We start from the raw sequence: 21,520 nt of genomic DNA, 5'->3' as shown, positions 1-21,520 counted from the left end.
CTGTCAGAGCAGCTCATAGATCACTGCACCTGTACATAGCCCATCTATAATTTAGCCCAAACAACTACCTCTTCCCCTACTGTATTTATTTATTTTATTTATTTTATTTATTTAATTTTGCTCCTTTGCACCCCATTATCTCTATTTCTACTTTGCACTTTCTTCTACTACAAATCTACCATTCCAGTGTTTTACTTGCTATATTGTATTTACTTTGCCACCATGGACTTTTTATTGCCTTTACCTCCCTTATCTCACCTCATTTGCTCACATTGTACATAGACTTATTTTTCTACTGTATTATTGACTGTATATTTGTTTTACTCCATGTGTAATTCTGTGTTGTTGTATGTTGTCGAACTGCTTTGCTTTATCTTGGCCAGGTCGCAATTGTAAATGAGAACTTGTTCTCAACTTGCCTATCTGGTTAAATAAAGGTGAAATAAAATAAAAATAAAGAAAAAAAATGTCTCCACTAGCTAGCTTTACAATGTCTCCACTAGCTAGCTTTACAATGTCTCCACTAGCTAGCTTTAAAATGTCTCCCTAGCTAGCTTTACAATGTCTCCACTAGCTAGCTTTACAATGTCTCCACTAGCTAGCTTTAAAATGTCTCCACTAGCTAGCTTTAAAATGTCTCCGCTAGCTAGCTTTAAAATGTCTCCGCTAGCTAGCTTTAAAATGTCTCCGCTAGCTAGCTTTAAAATGTCTCCGCTAGCTAGCTTTAAAATGTCTCCACTAATTAGCTTTAAAACCACTAGGCTACCCTGCCACCCCTATATAACACAACGCATTGCACGGACAAACATAAATATACAGAATAAATACACAAATCAACTCTGAAAACACGGGTAGGTTGTAGGAGAACTGTAGCCTCGTCACAGTCGGCTGTCACGTCCTGACCCTAGTAAGATGTAATTTTTCTATGGTAGAGTAGGTCAGGGCGTGACACGGGGGGTGTTTTGTGTTTTGCTCTATGTAGTTCTAGTTTTCTATTTCTATGTTGTTGTTTTTTTGGGGGGGGGGTTGATCTCCAATTGGAGGCAGCTGGTCCTCGTTGTCTCTAATTGGAGATCATATTTAAGTAGGGGGGTTTTTTCCACCTGGGTTTTTGTGGGTTATTATATTTTAAATAGTGTTTGTTTCACCTCTGCGTCACGGTTTGTTGTTTTATTTAATTCAGTTATTAATGTTTTTGCAAAGTTTCACGGATTTAATAAAATGTGGAACTACAACCACACTGCACTTTGGTCCGATCCTTTCGACATGCCATGACATCGGGGAAACTGAGTACGTAATAGTACCATCCGTATATATACTGTAGATGAAAGTACAACTTTCAACAGGTCGACCAAATAGCATTTATATAAATAGTCGAAAAGAAACAAATCCTAGAATCGACCCCTGCGGAATCACCCTTATGTACTTGAAGAAATTCAGGCTAATAACGATGGCCTGAGTTCTGTCACTAAGGTAATCAGGATGGCCTGAGTTCTGTCACTAAGATAATAACGATGGCCTGAGTTCTCTCACTAAGATAATAACGATGGCCTGAGTTCTGTCACTAAGATAATCAGGACGGGCCTAAGTTCTGTCACTAAGATAATCTGGATGGCCTGAGTTCTGTCACTAAGATAATCAGGACGGGCCTAAATTCTGTCACTAAGATAATCTGGATGGCCTGAGTTCTGTCACTAAGGTAATAACGACCACCTGAGTTCTGTCACTAAGATAATAACGATGGCCTGAGTTCTGTCACTAAGATTCTTACGATGGGCCTGAGTTCTGTCACTAAGATAATCAGGATGGGCCTGAGTTCTGTCACTAAGATAATCAGGACAGGCCTAAGTTCTGTCACTAAGATAATCTGGATGGCCTGAGTTCTGTCACTAAGGTAATAACGACCACCTGAGTTCTGTCACTAAGATAATAACGATGGCCTGAGTTCTGTCACTAAGATAATCAGGACGGGTCTGAGTTCTGTCACTAAGATAATCAGGATGGGCCTGAGTTCTGTCACTAAGATAATCAGGATGGGCCTGAGTTCTGTCACTAAGGTAATAAAGACCACCTGAGTTCTGTCACTAAGATAATCAGGACGGGCCTAAGTTCTGTCACTGAGATAATCCGGATGGCCTGAGTTCTGTCACTAAGGTAATAACGACCACCTGAGTTCTGTCACTAAGATAATAACGATGGCCTGAGTCCTGTCACTAAGATAATCAGGACGGGTCTGAGTTCTGTCACTAAGATATTTACGATGGCCTGAGTTCTGTCACTAAGATAATCAGGATGGGCCTGAGTTCTGTCACTAAGATAATATCGATGGGCCTGAGTTCTGTCACTAAGATAATCAGGATGGGCCTGAGTTCTGTCACTAAGATAATCAGGATGGGCCTGAGTTCTGTCACTAAGATAATAACGACGGGCCTGAGTTCTGTCACTAATATAATCAGGACGGGCCTGAGTTCTGTCACTAATATAATCAGGACGGGCCTGAGTTCTGTCACTAAGATAATCAGGACGGGCCTGAGTTCTGTCACTAAGATAATCAGGACGGGCCTGAGTTCTGTCACTAAGATAATAACGACGGGCCTGAGTTCTGTCACTAAGATAATAACGACGGGCCTGAGTTCTGTCACTAAGATAATAACGACGGGCCTGACTTCTGTCACTAAGATAATCAGGACGGGCCTGAGTTCTGTCACCAAGATAATCAGGATGGCCTGAGTTCTGTCACTAATATAATCAGGATGGCCTGAGTTCTGTCACTAAGATAATCAGGATGGGCCTGAGTTCTGTCACTAAGATAATCAGGATGGCCTGAGTTCTGTCACTAAGATAATCAGGATGGGCCTGACTTCTGTCACTAAGATAATCAGGATGGCCTGAGTTCTGTCACTAAGATAATCAGGGTGGCCTGAGTTCTGTCACTAAGGTAATAACGACTACCGGAGTTCTGTCACTAAGATAATAACAAATGGCCTGAGTTCTGTCACTAAGATAATCAGGACGGGTCTGAGTTCTGTCACTAAGATAATATCGATGGCCTGAGTTCTGTCCCTAAGGTAATCAGGATGGCCTGAGTTCTGTCACTAAGATAATAACAATGGCCTGAGTTCTGTCACTAAGATAATATCGATGGCCTGAGTTCTGTCACTAAGGTAATCAGGATGGCCTGAGTTCTGTCACTAAGGTAATCAGGATGGCCTGAGTTCTGTCACTAAGATAATAACGATGGCCTGAGTTCTCTCACTAAGATAATAACGATGGCCTGAGTTCTGTCACTAAGATAATCAGGACGGGCCTAAGTTCTGTCACTAAGATAATCTGGATGGCCTGAGTTCTGTTACTAAGGTAATAACGACCACCTGAGTTCTGTCACTAAGATAATAACAATGGCCTGAGTTCTGTCACTAAGATTCTCAGGATGGGCCTGAGTTCTGTCACTAAGATAATCAGGACGGGCCTGAGTTCTGTCACTAAGATAATCAGGACGGGCCTGAGTTCTGTCACTAAGATAATCAGGACGGGCCTGAGTTCTGTCACTAAGATAATAACGACGGGCCTGAGTTCTGTCACTAAGATAATAACGACGGGCCTGAGTTCTGTCACTAAGATAATAACGACGGGCCTGAGTTCTGTCACTAAGATAATCAGGACGGGCCTGAGTTCTGTCACGAAGATAATCAGGATGGCCTGAGTTCTGTCACTAATATAATCAGGATGCCCTGAGTTCTGTCACTAAGATAATCAGGATGGGCCTGAGTTCTGTCACTAAGATAATCAGGATGGGCCTGAGTTCTGTCACTAAGATAATCAGGATGGGCCTGAGTTCTGTCACTAAGATAATCAGGATGGCCTGAGTTCTGTCACTAAGATAATCAGGATGGGCCTGAGTTCTGTCACTAAGATAATCAGGATGGGCCTGAGTTCTGTCACTAAGATAATCAGGATGGGCCTGACTTCTGTCACTAAGATAATCAGGATGGCCTGAGTTCTGTCACTAAGATAATCAGGGTGGCCTGAGTTCTGTCACTAAGGTAATAACGACTACCTGAGTTCTGTCACTAAGATAATAACAAATGGCCTGAGTTCTGTCACTAAGATAATCAGGACGGGCCTGAGTTCTGTCACTAAGATAATATCGATGGCCTGAGTTCTGTCCCTAAGGTAATCAGGATGGCCTGAGTTCTGTCACTAAGATAATAACAATGGCCTGAGTTCTGTCACTAAGATAATATCGATGGCCTGAGTTCTGTCACTAAGGTAATCAGGATGGCCTGAGTTCTGTCACTAAGGTAATCAGGATGGCCTGAGTTCTGTCACTAAGATAATAACGATGGCCTGAGTTCTCTCACTAAGATAATAACGATGGCCTGAGTTCTGTCACTAAGATAATCAGGACGGGCCTAAGTTCTGTCACTAAGATAATCTGGATGGCCTGAGTTCTGTTACTAAGGTAATAACGACCACCTGAGTTCTGTCACTAAGATAATAACAATGGCCTGAGTTCTGTCACTAAGATTCTCAGGATGGGCCTGAGTTCTGTCACTAAGATAATCAGGACGGGCCTGAGTTCTGTCACTAAGATAATCAGGACGGGCCTGAGTTCTGTCACTAAGATAATCAGGACGGGCCTGAGTTCTGTCACTAAGATAATCAGGACGGGCCTGAGTTCTGTCACTAAGATAATAACGACGGGCCTGAGTTCTGTCACTAAGATAATAACGAAGGGCCTGAGTTCTGTCACTAAGATAATAACGACGGGCCTGAGTTCTGTCACTAAGATAATAACGACGGGCTTGAGTTCTGTCACTAAGATAATCAGGACGGGCCTGAGTTCTGTCACTAAGATAATAAAGACGGGCCTGAGTTCTGTCACTAAGATAATCAGGACGGGCATGAGTTCTGTCACTAAGATAATAACGACGGCCCTGAGTTCTGTCACTAAGATAATCAGGACGGGCCTGAGTTCTGTCACTAAGATAATAAAGACGGGCCTGAGTTCTGTCACTAAGATAATCAGGACGGGCCTGAGTTCTGTCACTAAGATAATCAGGACGGGCCTGAGTTCTGTCACTAAGATAATAAAGACGGGCCTGAGTTCTGTCACTAAGATAATCAGGACGGGCCTGAGTTCTGTCACTAAGATAATCAGGACGGGCCTGAGTTCTGTCACTAAGATAATCAGGACGGGCCTTAGTTCTGTCACTAAGATAATCAGGACGGGCCTGAGTTCTGTCACTAAGATAATCAGGACGGGCCTGTGTTCTGTCACTAAGATAATCAGGACGGGCCTGAGTTCTGTCACTAAGATAATCAGGACGGGCCTGAGTTCTGTCACTAACATAATCAGGGTGGCCTGAGTTCTGTCACTGAGTTAATCCGGATGGCCTGAGTTCTGTCACTAAGATAATCAGGGTGGCCTGAGTTCTGTCACTAAGGTAATAACGACTACCTGAGTTCTGTCACTAAGATAATAACAATGGCCTGAGTTCTGTCACTAAGATAATCAGGACGGGTCTGAGTTCTGTCACTAAGACAATAACGATGGCCTGAGTTCTGTCACTAAGATAATCAGGACGGGCCTAAGTTCTGTCACTAAGATAATCCGGATGGCCTGAGTTCTGTCACTAAGGTAATAACGACCACCTGAGTTCTGTCACTAAGATAATAACGATGGCCTGAGTCCTGTCACTAAGATAATCAGGACGGGTCTGAGTTCTGTCACTAAGATATTTACGATGGCCTGAGTTCTGTCACTAAGATAATCAGGATGGGCCTGAGTTCTGTCACTAAGATAATCAGGATGGGCCTGAGTTCTGTCACTAAGATAATCAGGATGGGCCTGAGTTCTGTCACTAAGATAATCAGGATGGGCCTGAGTTCTGTCACTAAGATAATAACGACGGGCCTGAGTTCTGTCACTAATATAATCAGGACGGGCCTGAGTTCTGTCACTAATATAATCAGGACGGGCCTGAGTTCTGTCACTAAGATAATCAGGACGGGCCTGAGTTCTGTCACTAAGATAATCAGGACGGGCCTGAGTTCTGTCACTAAGATAATCAGGACGGGCCTGTGTTCTGTCACTAAGATAATCAGGACGGGCCTGAGTTCTGTCACTAAGATAATCAGGACGGGCCTGAGTTCTGTCACTAAGATAATCAGGACGGGCCTGAGTTCTGTCACTAAGATAATCAGGACGGGCCTGAGTTCTGTCACTAAGATAATAACGACGGGCCTGAGTTCTGTCACTAAGATAATAACGACGGGCCTGAGTTCTGTCACTAAGATAATAACGACGGGCCTGAGTTCTGTCACTAAGATAATCAGGATGGCCTGAGTTCTGTCACTAATATAATCAGGATGGGCCTGAGTTCTGTCACTAAGATAATAACGATGGCCTGAGTTCTGTCACTAAGATAATCAGGACGGGCCTGAGTTCTGTCACTAATATAATCTGGATGGGCCTGAGTTCTGTCACTAAGATAATAACGATGGCCTGAGTTCTGTCACTAAGATAATCATGATGGGCCTGAGTTCTGTCACTAAGATAATCAGGATGGGCCTGACTTCTGTCACTAAGATAATCAGGATGGGCCTGACTTCTGTCACTAAGATAATCAGGATGGCCTGAGTTCTGTCACTAAGATAATCAGGACGGGCCTGAGTTCTGTCACTAAGATAATCAGGACGGGCCTGAGTTCTGTCACTAAGATAATCAGGACGGGCCTGAGTTCTGTCACTAAGATAATAACGACGGGCCTGAGTTCTGTCACTAAGATAATAACGACGGGCCTGAGTTCTGTCACTAAGATAATAACGACGGGCCTGAGTTCTGTCACTAAGATAATAACGACGGGCCTGAGTTCTGTCACAAAGATAATCAGGATGGCCTGAGTTCTGTCACTAATATAATCAGGATGGGCCTGAGTTCTGTCACTAAGATAATAACGATGGCCTGAGTTCTGTCAATAAGATAATCAGGACGGGCCTGAGTTCTGTCACTAATATAATCTGGATGGGCCTGAGTTTTGTCACTAAGATAATAACGATGGCCTTAGTTCTGTCACTAAGATAATCATGATGGGCCTGAGTTCTGTCACTAAGATAATCAGGATGGGCCTGACTTCTGTCACTAAGATAATCAGGATGGCCTGAGTTCTGTCACTAAGATAATCAGGATGGCCTGAGTTCTGTCACTAAGATAATCAGGACGGGCCTGAGTTCTGTCACTAAGATAATCAGGACGGGCCTGAGTTCTGTCACTAAGATAATAATGATGGCCTGAGTTCTGTCACTAAGATAATCAGGACGGGCCTAAGTTCTTTCACTAAGATAATCTGGATGGCCTGAGTTCTGTCACTAAGATAATCAGGACGGGCCTAAGTTCTGTCACTAAGATAATCTGGATGGCCTGAGTTCTGTTACTAAGGTAATAACGACCACCTGAGTTCTGTCACTAAGATAATAACAATGGCCTGAGTTCTGTCACTAAGATTCTCAGGATCGGCCTGAGTTCTGTCACTAAGATAATCAGGATGGCCTGAGTTCTGTCACTAAGATAATCAGGATGGCCTGAGTTCTGTCACTAAGATAATCAGGATGGGCCTGAGTTCTGTCACTAAGATAATCAGGATGGGCCTGAGTTCTGTCACTAAGATAATCAGGATGGGCCTGACTTCTGTCACTAAGATAATCAGGATGGCCTGAGTTCTGTCACTAAGATAATCAGGATGGCCTGAGTTCTGTCACTAAGATAATCAGGATGGGCCTGAGTTCTGTCACTAAGATAATCAGGATGGGCCTGAGTTCTGTCACTAAGATAATCAGGATGGCCTGAGTTCTGTCACTAAGATAATCAGGATGGGCCTGAGTTCTGTCACTAAGTTAATCAGGATGGGCCTGACTTCTGTCACTAAGATAATCAGGATGGCCTGAGTTCTGTCACTAAGATAATAACAAATGGCCTGAGTTCTGTCACTAAGATAATCAGGACGGGTCTGAGTTCTGTCACTAAGATAATATCGATGGCCTGAGTTCTGTCCCTAAGGTAATCAGGATGGCCTGAGTTCTGTCACTAAGATAATAACAATGGCCTGAGTTCTGTCACTAAGATAATATCGATGGCCTGAGTTCTGTCACTAAGGTAATCAGCATGGCCTGAGTTCTGTCACTAAGGTTATCAGGATGGCCTGAGTTCTGTCACTAAGATAATAACGATGGCCTGAGTTCTCTCACTAAGATAATAACGATGGCCTGAGTTCTGTCACTAAGATAATCAGGACGGGCCTAAGTTCTGTCACTAAGATAATCTGGATGACCTGAGTTCTGTCACTAAGATAATCAGGACGGGCCTAAGTTCTGTCACTAAGATAATCTGGATGGCCTGAGTTCTGTTACTAAGGTAATAACGACCACCTGAGTTCTGTCACTAAGATAATAACAATGGCCTGAGTTCTGTCACTAAGATTCTCAGGATCGGCCTGAGTTCTGTCACTAAGATAATCAGGATGGCCTGAGTTCTGTCACTAAGATAATCAGGATGGCCTGAGTTCTGTCACTAAGATAATCAGGATGGGCCTGAGTTCTGTCACTAAGATAATCAGGATGGGCCTGAGTTCTGTCACTAAGATAATCAGGATGGGCCTGACTTCTGTCACTAAGATAATCAGGATGGCCTGAGTTCTGTCACTAAGATAATCAGGATGGGCCTGAGTTCTGTCACTAAGATAATCAGGATGGGCCTGAGTTCTGTCACTAAGAAAATCAGGATGGGCCTGACTTCTGTCACTAAGATAATCAGGATGGCCTGAGTTCTGTCACTAAGATAATCAGGGTGGCCTGAGTTCTGTCACTAAGGTAATAACGACTACCTGAGTTCTGTCACTAAGATAATAACAAATGGCCTGAGTTCTGTCACTAAGATAATCAGGACGGGTCTGAGTTCTGTCACTAAGATAATATCGATGGCCTGAGTTCTGTCCCTAAGGTAATCAGGATGGCCTGAGTTCTGTCACTAAGATAATAACAATGGCCTGAGTTCTGTCACTAAGATAATATCGATGGCCTGAGTTCTGTCACTAAGGTAATCAGGATGGCCTGAGTTCTGTCACTAAGGTAATCAGGATGGCCTGAGTTCTGTCACTAAGATAATAACGATGGCCTGAGTTCTCTCACTAAGATAATAACGATGGCCTGAGTTCTGTCACTAAGATAATCAGGACGGGCCTAAGTTCTGTCACTAAGATAATCTGGATGGCCTGAGTTCTGTCACTAAGATAATCAGGACGGGCCTAAGTTCTGTCACTAAGATAATCTGGATGGCCTGAGTTCTGTTACTAAGGTAATAACGACCACCTGAGTTCTGTCACTAAGATAAAAACAATGGCCTGAGTTCTGTCACTAAGATTCTCAGGATGGGCCTGAGTTCTGTCACTAAGATAATCAGGACGGGCCTGAGTTCTGTCACTAAGATAATCAGGACGGGCCTGAGTTCTGTCACTAAGATAATCAGGACGGGCCTGAGTTCTGTCACTAAGATAATCAGGACGGGCCTGAGTTCTGTCACTAAGATAATCAGGACGGGCCTGAGTTCTGTCACTAAGATAATCAGGACGGGCCTGAGTTCTGTCACTAAGATAATAACGACGGGCCTGAGTTCTGTCACTAAGATAATAACGACGGACCTGAGTTCTGTCACTAAGATAATAACGACGGGCCTGAGTTCTGTCACTAAGATAATCAGGATGGCCTGAGTTCTGTCACTAATATAATCAGGATGGGCCTGAGTTCTGTCACTAAGATAATAACGATGGCCTGATTTCTGTCACTAAGATAATCAGGACGGGCCTGAGTTCTGTCACTAATATAATCTGGATGGGCCTGAGTTCTGTCACTAAGATAATAACGATGGCCTGAGTTCTGTCACTAAGATAATCATGATGGGCCTGAGTTCTGTCACTAAGATAATCAGGATGGGCCTGACTTCTGTCACTAAGATAATCAGGATGGGCCTGACTTCTGTCACTAAGATAATCAGGATGGCCTGAGTTCTGTCACTAAGATAATCAGGACGGGCCTGAGTTCTGTCACTAAGATAATCAGGACGGGCCTGAGTTCTGTCACTAAGATAATCAGGACGGGCCTGAGTTCTGTCACTAAGATAATAACGACGGGCCTGAGTTCTGTCACTAAGATAATAACGACGGGCCTGAGTTCTGTCACTAAGATAATAACGACGGGCCTGAGTTCTGTCACTAAGATAATAACGACGGGCCTGAGTTCTGTCACTAAGATAATCAGGATGGCCTGAGTTCTGTCACTAATATGATCAGGATGGGCCTGAGTTCTGTCACTAAGATAATAACGATGGCCTGAGTTCTGTCACTAAGATAATCAGGACGGGCCTGAGTTCTGTCACTAATATAATCTGGATGGGCCTGAGTTTTGTCACTAAGATAATAACGATGGCCTTAGTTCTGTCACTAAGATAATCATGATGGGCCTGAGTTCTGTCACTAAGATAATCAGGATGGGCCTGAGTTCTGTCACTAAGATAATCAGGATGGGCCTGAGTTCTGTCACTAAGATAATCAGGATGGCCTGAGTTCTGTCACTAAGATAATCAGGACGGGCCTGAGTTCTGTCACTAAGATAATCAGGACGGGCCTGAGTTCTGTCACTAAGATAATAATGATGGCCTGAGTTCTGTCACTAAGATAATCAGGACGGGCCTAAGTTCTTTCACTAAGATAATCTGGATGGCCTGAGTTCTGTCACTAAGATAATCAGGACGGGCCTAAGTTCTGTCACTAAGATAATCTGGATGGCCTGAGTTCTGTTACTAAGGTAATAACGACCACCTGAGTTCTGTCACTAAGATAATAACAATGGCCTGAGTTCTGTCACTAAGATTCTCAGGATCGGCCTGAGTTCTGTCACTAAGATAATCAGGATGGCCTGAGTTCTGTCACTAAGATAATCAGGATGGCCTGAGTTCTGTCACTAAGATAATCAGGATGGGCCTGAGTTCTGTCACTAAGATAATCAGGATGGGCCTGAGTTCTGTCACTAAGATAATCAGGATGGGCCTGACTTCTGTCACTAAGATAATCAGGATGGCCTGAGTTCTGTCACTAAGATAATCAGGATGGGCCTGAGTTCTGTCACTAAGATAATCAGGATGGGCCTGACTTCTGTCACTAAGATAATCAGGATGGCCTGAGTTCTGTCACTAAGATAATAACAAATGGCCTGAGTTCTGTCACTAAGATAATCAGGACGGGTCTGACTTCTGTCACTAAGATAATATCGATGGCCTGAGTTCTGTCCCTAAGGTAATCAGGATGGCCTGAGTTCTGTCACTAAGATAATAACAATGGCCTGAGTTCTGTCACTAAGATAATATCGATGGCCTGAGTTCTGTCACTAAGGTAATCAGCATGGCCTGAGTTCTGTCACTAAGGTTATCAGGATGGCCTGAGTTCTGTCACTAAGATAATAACGATGGCCTGAGTTCTCTCACTAAGATAATAACGATGGCCTGAGTTCTGTCACTAAGATAATCAGGACGGGCCTAAGTTCTGTCACTAAGATAATCTGGATGACCTGAGTTCTGTCACTAAGATAATCAGGACGGGCCTAAGTTCTGTCACTAAGATAATCTGGATGGCCTGAGTTCTGTTACTAAGGTAATAACGACCACCTGAGTTCTGTCACTAAGATTCTCAGGATCGGCCTGAGTTCTGTCACTAAGATAATAACAATGGCCTGAGTTCTGTCACTAAGATTCTCAGGATCGGCCTGAGTTCTGTCACTAAGATAATCAGGATGGCCTGAGTTCTGTCACTAAGATAATCAGGATGGCCTGAGTTCTGTCACTAAGATAATCAGGATGGGCCTGAGTTCTGTCACTAAGATAATCAGGATGGGCCTGAGTTCTGTCACTAAGATAATCAGGATGGGCCTGACTTCTGTCACTAAGATAATCAGGATGGCCTGAGTTCTGTCACTAAGATAATCAGGATGGGCCTGAGTTCTGTCACTAAGATAATCAGGATGGGCCTGAGTTCTGTCACTAAGAAAATCAGGATGGGCCTGACTTCTGTCACTAAGATAATCAGGATGGCCTGAGTTCTGTCACTAAGATAATCAGGGTGGCCTGAGTTCTGTCACTAAGGTAATAACGACTACCTGAGTTCTGTCACTAAGATAATAACAAATGGCCTGAGTTCTGTCACTAAGATAATCAGGACGGGTCTGAGTTCTGTCACTAAGATAATATCGATGGCCTGAGTTCTGTCCCTAAGGTAATCAGGATGGCCTGAGTTCTGTCACTAAGATAATAACAATGGCCTGAGTTCTGTCACTAAGATAATATCGATGGCCTGAGTTCTGTCACTAAGGTAATCAGGATGGCCTGAGTTCTGTCACTAAGGTAATCAGGATGGCCTGAGTTCTGTCACTAAGATAATAACGATGGCCTGAGTTCTCTCACTAAGATAATAACGATGGCCTGAGTTCTGTCACTAAGATAATCAGGGACGGGCCTAAGTTCTGTCACTAAGATAATCTGGATGGCCTGAGTTCTGTCACTAAGATAATCAGGACGGGCCTAAGTTCTGTCACTAAGATAATCTGGATGGCCTGAGTTCTGTTACTAAGGTAATAACGACCACCTGAGTTCTGTCACTAAGATAAAAACAATGGCCTGAGTTCTGTCACTAAGATTCTCAGGATGGGCCTGAGTTCTGTCACTAAGATAATCAGGACGGGCCTGAGTTCTGTCACTAAGATAATCAGGACGGGCCTGAGTTCTGTCACTAAGATAATCAGGACGGGCCTGAGTTCTGTCACTAAGATAATAACGACGGGCCTGAGTTCTGTCACTAAGATAATAACGACGGGCCTGAGTTCTGTCACTAAGATAATAACGATGGGCCTGAGTTCTGTCACTAAGATAATAACGACGGGCCTGAGTTCTGTCACTAAGATAATAACGACGGGCCTGAGTTCTGTCACTAAGATAATCAGGACGGGCCTGAGTTCTGTCACTAAGATAATCAGGACGGGCCTGAGTTCTGTCACTAAGATAATCAGGACGGGCCTGAGTTCTGTCACTAAGATAATCAGGACGGGCCTGAGTTCTGTCACTAAGATAATCAGGACGGGCCTGAGTTCTGTCACTAAGATAATCAGGAAGGGCCTGAGTTCTGTCACTAAGATAATCAGGACGGGCCTGAGTTCTGTCACTAACATAATCAGGGTGGCCTGAGTTCTGTCACTGAGTTAATCCGGATGGCCTGAGTTCTGTCACTAAGATAATCAGGGTGGCCTGAGTTCTGTCACTAAGGTAATAACGACTACCTGAGTTCTGTCACTAAGATAATAACAATGGCCTGAGTTCTGTCACTAAGATAATCAGGACGGGCCTGAGTTCTGTCACTAAGACAATAACGATGGCCTGAGTTCTGTCACTAAGATAATCAGGACGGGCCTAAGTTCTGTCACTAAGATAATCCGGATGGCCTGAGTTCTGTCACTAAGGTAATAACGACCACCTGAGTTCTGTCACTAAGATAATAACGATGGCCTGAGTCCTGTCACTAAGATAATCAGGACGGGTCTGAGTTCTGTCACTAAGATATTTACAATGGCCTGAGTTCTGTCACTAAGATAATCAGGATGGGCCTGAGTTCTGTCACTAAGATAATCAGGATGGGCCTGAGTTCTGTCACTAAGATAATCAGGATGGGCCTGAGTTCTGTCACAAAGATAATCAGGATGGGCCTGAGTTCTGTCACTAAGATAATCAGGATGGGCCTGAGGTCTGTCACTAAGATAATAACGACGGGCCTGAGTTCTGTCACTAATATTATCAGGACGGGCCTGAGTTCTGTCACTAATATAATCAGGACGGGCCTGAGTTCTGTCACTAAGATAATCAGGACGGGCCTGAGTTCTGTCACTAAGATAATCAGGACGGGCCTGAGTTCTGTCACTAAGATAATCAGGACGGGCCTGAGTTCTGTCACTAAGACAATCAGGACGGGCCTGACTTCTGTCACTAAGATAATAACGACGGGCCTGACTTCTGTCACTAAGATAATAACGACGGGCCTGAGTTCTGTCACTAATATAATCTGGATGGGCCTGAGTTCTGTCACTAAGATAATCATGATGGGCCTGAGTTCTGTCACTAAGATAATCAGGATGGGCCTGACTTCTGTCACTAAGATAATCAGGATGGCCTGAGTTCTGTCACTAAGATAATCAGGATGGCCTGAGTTCTGTCACTAAGATAATCAGGATGGGCCTGAGTTCTGTCACTAAGATAATCAGGATGGGCCTGAGTTCTGTCACTAAGATAATCAGGATGGGCCTGAGTTCTGTCACTAAGATAATCAGGATGGCCTGAGTTCTGTCACTAAGATAATCAGGATGGGCCTGAGTTCTGTCACTAAGATAATCAGGATGGGCCTGAGTTCTGTCACTAAGATAATCAGGATGGCCTGAGTTCTGTCACTAAGATAATCAGGGTGGCCTGAGTTCTGTCACTAAGGTAATAACGACTACCTGAGTTCTGTCACTAAGATAATAACAAATGGCCTGAGTTCTGTCACTAAGATAATCAGGACGGGTCTGAGTTCTGTCACTAAGATAATATCGATGGCCTGAGTTCTGTCCCTAAGGTAATCAGGATGGCTTGATATCTGTCACTAAGATAATAACAATGGCCTGAGTTCTGTCACTAAGATAATATCGATGGCCTGAGTTCTGTCACTAAGGTAATCAGGATGGCCTTAGTTCTGTCACTAAGGTAATCAGGATGGCCTGAGTTCTGTCACTAAGATAATAACGATGGCCTGAGTTCTCTCACTAAGATAATAACGATGGCCTGAGTTCTGTCACTAAGATAATCAGGACGGGCCTAAGTTCTGTCACTAAGATAATCTGGATGGCCTGAGTTCTGTCACTAAGATAATCAGGACGGGCCTAAGTTCTGTCACTAAGATAATCTGGATGGCCTGAGTTCTGTTACTAAGGTAATAACGACCACCTGAGTTCTGTCACTAAGATAATAACAATGGCCTGAGTTCTGTCACTAAGATTCTCAGGATCTGCCTGAGTTCTGTCACTAAGATAATCAGGACGGGCCTGAGTTCTGTCACTAAGATAATCAGGACGGGCCTGAGTTCTGTCACTAAGATAATAACGACGGGCCTGAGTTCTGTCACTAAGATAATAACGACGGGCCTGAGTTCTGTCACTAAGATAATAACGACGGGCCTGAGTTCTGTCACTAAGATAATAACGACGGGCCTGAGTTCTGTCACTAAGATAATCAGGACGGGCCTGAGTTCTGTCACTAAGATAATCAGGACGGGCCTGAGTTCTGTCACTAAGATAATCAGGACGGGCCTGAGTTCTGTCACTAAGATAATCAGGACGGGCCTGAGTTCTGTCACTAAGATAATCAGGACGGGCCTGAGTTCTGTCACTAAGATAATCAGGACGGGCCTGTGTTCTGTCACTAAGATAATCAGGACGGGCCTGAGTTCTGTCACTAAGATAATCAGGACGGGCCTGAGTTCTGTCACTAACATAATCAGGGTGGCCTGAGTTCTGTCACTGAGTTAATCCGGATGGCATGAGTTCTGTCACTAAGATAATCAGGGTGGCCTGAGTTCTGTCACTAAGGTAATAACGACTACCTGAGTTCTGTCACTAAGATAATAACAATGGCCTGAGTTCTGTCACTAAGATAATCAGGACGGGCCTGAGTTCTGTCACTAAGATAATAACGATGGCCTGAGTTCTCTCACTAAGATAATAACGATGGCCTGAGTTCTGTCACTAAGATAATCAGGACGGGCCTAAGTTCTGTCACTAAGATAATCTGGATGGCCTGAGTTCTGTCACTAAGATAATCAGGACGGGCCTAAGTTCTGTCACTAAGATAATCTGGATGGCCTGAGTTCTGTTACTAAGGTAATAACGACCACCTGAGTTCTGTCACTAACATAATAACAATGGCCTGAGTTCTGTCACTAAGATTCTCAGGATCTGCCTGAGTTCTGTCACTAAGATAATCAGGACGGGCCTGAGTTCTGTCACTAAGATAATCAGGACGGGCCTGAGTTCTGTCACTAAGATAATAACGACGGGCCTGAGTTCTGTCACTAAGATAATAACGACGGGCCTGAGTTCTGTCACTAAGATAATAACGACGGGCCTGAGTTCTGTCACTAAGATAATAACGACGGGCCTGAGTTCTGTCACTAAGATAATCAGGACGGGCCTGAGTTCTGTCACTAAGATAATCAGGACGGGCCTGAGTTCTGTCACTAAGATAATCAGGACGGGCCTGAGTTCTGTCACTAAGATAATCAGGACGTGCCTGAGTTCTGTCACTAAGATAATCAGGACGGGCCTGAGTTCTGTCACTAAGATAATCAGGACGGGCCTGTGTTCTGTCACTAAGATAATCAGGACGGGCCTGAGTTCTGTCACTAAGATAATCAGGACGGGCCTGAGTTCTGTCACTAACATAATCAGGGTGGCCTGAGTTCTGTCACTGAGTTAATCCGGATGGCATGAGTTCTGTCACTAAGATAATCAGGGTGGCCTGAGTTCTGTCACTAAGGTAATAACGACTACCTGAGTTCTGTCACTAAGTTAATAACAATGGCCTGAGTTCTGTCACTAAGATAATCAGGACGGGCCTGAGTTCTGTCACTAAGTTTATCAGGATGGCCTGAGTTCTGTCACTAATATAATCAGGACGGGCCTGAGTTCTGTCACTAAGATAATAACGACGGGCCTGAGTTCTGTCACTAAGATAATAACGACAGGCCTGAGTTCTGTCACTAAGATAATAACGACGGGCCTGAGTTCTGTCACTAAGATAATAACGACGGGCCTGAGTTCTGTCACTAAGATAATCAGGACGGGCCTGACTTCTGTCACTAAGATAATCAGGACGGGCCTGAGTTCTGTCACTAAGATAATCAGGACGGGCCTGAGTTCTGTCACTAAGATAATCAGGACGGGCATGAGTTCTGTCACTAAGATAATCAGGACGGGCCTGAGTTCTGTCACAAAGATAATCAGGACGGGCCTGAGTTCTGTCACTAACATAATCAGGGTGGCCTGAGTTCTGTCACTGAGTTAATCCGGATGGCCTGAGTTCTGTCACTAAGATAATCAGGGTGACCTGAGTTCTGTCACTAAGGTAATAACGACTACCTGAGTTCTGTCTCTAAGATAATAACAATGGCCTGAGTTCTGTCACTAAGATAATCAGGACGGGCCTGAGTTCTGTCACTAAGTTAATCAGGATGGCCTGAGTTCTGTCACTAATATAATCAGGATGGGCCTGAGTTCTGTCACTAAGATAATAACGATGGCCTGAGTTCTGTCACTAAGATAATCAGGACGGGCCTGAGTTCTGTCACTAATATAATCTGGATGGGCCTGAGTTCTGTCACTAAGATAATCAGGATGGGCCTGAGTTCTGTCACTAAGATAATCAGGATGGGCCTGAGTTCTGTCACTAAGATAATCAGGATGGGCCTGAGTTCTGTCACTAAGATAATCAGGATGGGCCTGAGTTCTGTCACTAAGATAATCAGGACGGGCCTGAGTTCTGTCACTAAGATAATCAGGACGGGCCTGAGTTCTGTCACTAAGATAATAACGACGGGCCTGAGTTCTGTCACTAAGATAATAACGACGGGCCTGAGTTCTGTCACTAAGATAATAACGACGGGCCTGAGTTCTGTCACTAAGATAATAACGACGGGCCTGAGTTCTGTCACTAAGGTAATCAGGATGGCCTGAGTTCTGTCACTAAGATAATAACGATGGCCTGAGTTCTCTCACTAAGATAATAACGATGGCCTGAGTTCTGTCAATAAGATAATCAGGACGGGCCTAAGTTCTGTCACTAAGATAATCTGGATGGCCTGAGTTCTGTCACTAAGATAATCAGGACGGGCCTAAGTTCTGTCACTAAGATAATCTGGATGGCCTGAGTTCTGTTACTAAGGTAATAACGACCACCTGAGTTCTGTCACTAAGATAATAACGATGGCCTGAGTTCTGTCACTAAGATTCTCAGGATCTGCCTGAGTTCTGTCACTAAGATAATCAGGACGGGCCTGAGTTCTGTCACTAAGATAATCAGGACGGGCCTGAGTTCTGTCACTAAGATAATAACGACGGGCCTGAGTTCTGTCACTAAGATAATAACGACGGGCCTGAGTTCTGTCACTAAGATAATAACGACGGGCCTGAGTTCTGTCACTAAGATAATAACGACGGGCCTGAGTTCTGTCACTAAGATAATCAGGACGGGCCTGAGTTCTGTCACTAAGATAATCAGGACGGGCCTGAGTTCTGTCACTAAGATAATCAGGACGGGCCTGAGTTCTGTCACTAAGATAATCAGGACGGGCCTGAGTTCTGTCACTAAGATAATCAGGACGGGCCTGAGTTCTGTCACTAAGATAATCAGGACGGGCCTGAGTTCTGTCACTAAGATAATCAGGACGGGCCTGAGTTCTGTCACTAAGATAATCAGGACGGGCCTGAGTTCTGTCACTAAGATAATCAGGACGGGCCTGAGTTCTGTCACTAACATAATCAGGGTGGCCTGAGTTCTGTCACTGAGTTAATCCGGATGGCCTGAGTTCTGTCACTAAGATAATCAGGGTGGCCTGAGTTCTGTCACTAAGGTAATAACGACTACCTGAGTTCTGTCACTAAGATAATAACAATGGCCTGAGTTCTGTCACTAAGATAATCAGGACGGGCCTGAGTTCTGTCACTAAGTTTATCAGGACGGGCCTGAGTTCTGTCACTAAGATAATAACGACGGGCCTGAGTTCTGTCACTAAGATAATAACGACGGGCCTGAGTTCTGTCACTAAGATAATAACGACGGGCCTGAGTTCTGTCACTAAGATAATAACGACGGGCCTGAGTTCTGTCACTAAGATAATCAGGACGGGCCTGAGTTCTGTCACTAAGATAATCAGGACGGGCCTGAGTTCTGTCACTAAGATAATCAGGACGGGCCTGAGTTCTGTCACTAAGATAATCAGGACGGGCCTGAGTTCTGTCACAAAGATAATCAGGACGGGCCTGAGTTCTGTCACTAACATAATCAGGGTGGCCTGAGTTCTGTCACTGAGTTAATCCGGATGGCCTGAGTTCTGTCACTAAGATAATCAGGGTGGCCTGAGTTCTGTCACTAAGGTAATAACGACTACCTGAGTTCTGTCACTAAGATAATAACAATGGCCTGAGTTCTGTCACTAAGATAATCAGGACGGGCCTGAGTTCTGTCACTAAGTTAATCAGGATGGCCTGAGTTCTGTCACTAATATAATCAGGATGGGCCTGAGTTCTGTCACTAAGATAATAACGATGGCCTGAGTTCTGTCACTAAGATAATCAGGACGGGCCTGAGTTCTGTCACTAATATAATCTGGATGGGCCTGAGTTCTGTCACTAAGATAATCAGGATGGGCCTGAGTTCTGTCACTAAGATAATCAGGATGGGCCTGAGTTCTGTCACTAAGATAATCAGGATGGGCCTGAGTTCTGTCACTAAGATAATCAGGACGGGCCTGAGTTCTGTCACTAAGATAATAACGACGGGCCTGAGTTCTGTCACTAAGATAATAACGACGGGCCTGAGTTCTGTCACTAAGATAATAACGACGGGCCTGAGTTCTGTCACTAAGATAATAACGACGGGCCTGAGTTCTGTCACTAAGGTAATCAGGATGGCCTGAGTTCTGTCACTAAGATAATAACGATGGCCTGAGTTCTCTCACTAAGATAATAACGATGGCCTGAGTTCTGTCAATAAGATAATCAGGACGGGCCTAAGTTCTGTCACTAAGATAATCTGGATGGCCTGAGTTCTGTCACTAAGATAATAACGATGGCCTGAGTTCTGTCACTAAGATAATCAGGACGGGCCTGAGTTCTGTCACTAAGACAATAACGATGGCCTGAGTTCTGTCACTAAGATAATCAGGACGGGCCTAAGTTCTGTCACTAAGATAATCCGGATGGCCTGAGTTCTGTCACTAAGGTAATGACGACCACCTGAGTTCTGTCACTAAGATAATAACGATGGCCTGAGTCCTGTCACTAAGATAATCAGGACGGGTCTGAGTTCTGTCACTAAGATATTTACAATGGCCTGAGTTCTGTCACTAAGATAATCAGGATGGGCCTGAGTTCTGTCACTAACATAATCAGGGTGGCCTGAGTTCTGTCACTGAGTTAATCCGGATGGCCTGAGTTCTGTCACTAAGATAATCAGGGTGACCTGAGTTCTGTCACTAAGGTAATAACGACTACCTGAGTTCTGTCTCTAAGATAATAACAATGGCCTGAGTTCTGTCACTAAGATAATCAGGACGGGCCTGAGTTCTGTCACTAAGTTAATCAGGATGGCCTGAGTTCTGTCACTAATATAATCAGGATGGGCCTGAGTTCTGTCACTAAGATAATAACGATGGCCTGAGTTCTGTCACTAAGATAATCAGGACGGGCCTGAGTTCTGTCACTAATATAATCTGGATGGGCCTGAGTTCTGTCACTAAGATAATCAGGATGGGCCTGAGTTCTGTCACTAAGATAATCAGGATGGGCCTGAGTTCTGTCACTAAGATAATCAGGATGGGCCTGAGTTCTGTCACTAAGATAATCAGGACGGGCCTGAGTTCTGTCACTAAGATAATAACGACGGGCCTGAGTTCTGTCACTAAGATAATAACGACGGGCCTGAGTTCTGTCACTAAGATAATAACGACGGGCCTGAGTTCTGTCACTAAGATAATAACGACGGGCCTGAGTTCTGTCACTAAGGTAATCAGGATGGCCTGAGTTCTGTCACTAAGATAATAACGATGGCCTGAGTTCTCTCACTAAGATAATAACGATGGCCTGAGTTCTGTCAATAAGATAATCAGGACGGGCCTAAGTTCTGTCACTAAGATAATCTGGATGGCCTGAGTTCTGTCACTAAGATAATAACAATGGCCTGAGTTCTGTCACTAAGATAATCAGGACGGGCCTGAGTTCTGTCACTAAGACAATAACGATGGCCTGAGTTCTGTCACTAAGATAATCAGGACGGGCCTAAGTTCTGTCACTAAGATAATCCGGATGGCCTGAGTTCTGTCACTAAGGTAATGACGACCACCTGAGTTCTGTCACTAAGATAATAACGATGGCCTGAGTCCTGTCACTAAGATAATCAGGACGGGTCTGAGTTCTGTCACTAAGATATTTACAATGGCCTGAGTTCTGTCACTAAGATAATCAGGATGGGCCTGAGTTCTGTCACTAAGATAATCAGGATGGGCCTGAGTTCTGTCACTAAGATAATCAGGATGGGCCTGAGTTCTGTCACAAAGATAATCAGGATGGGCCTGAGTTCTGTCACTAAGATAATCAGGATGGGCCTGAGGTCTGTCACTAAGATAAT

The sequence above is a fragment of the Salmo salar genome, chromosome ssa12 (genome assembly GCF_905237065.1).
Source record: "Salmo salar chromosome ssa12, Ssal_v3.1, whole genome shotgun sequence".
Taxonomy (NCBI): Eukaryota; Metazoa; Chordata; class Actinopteri; order Salmoniformes; family Salmonidae; genus Salmo; species Salmo salar.
Note: the sequence above shows the minus strand (reverse complement) of the source record.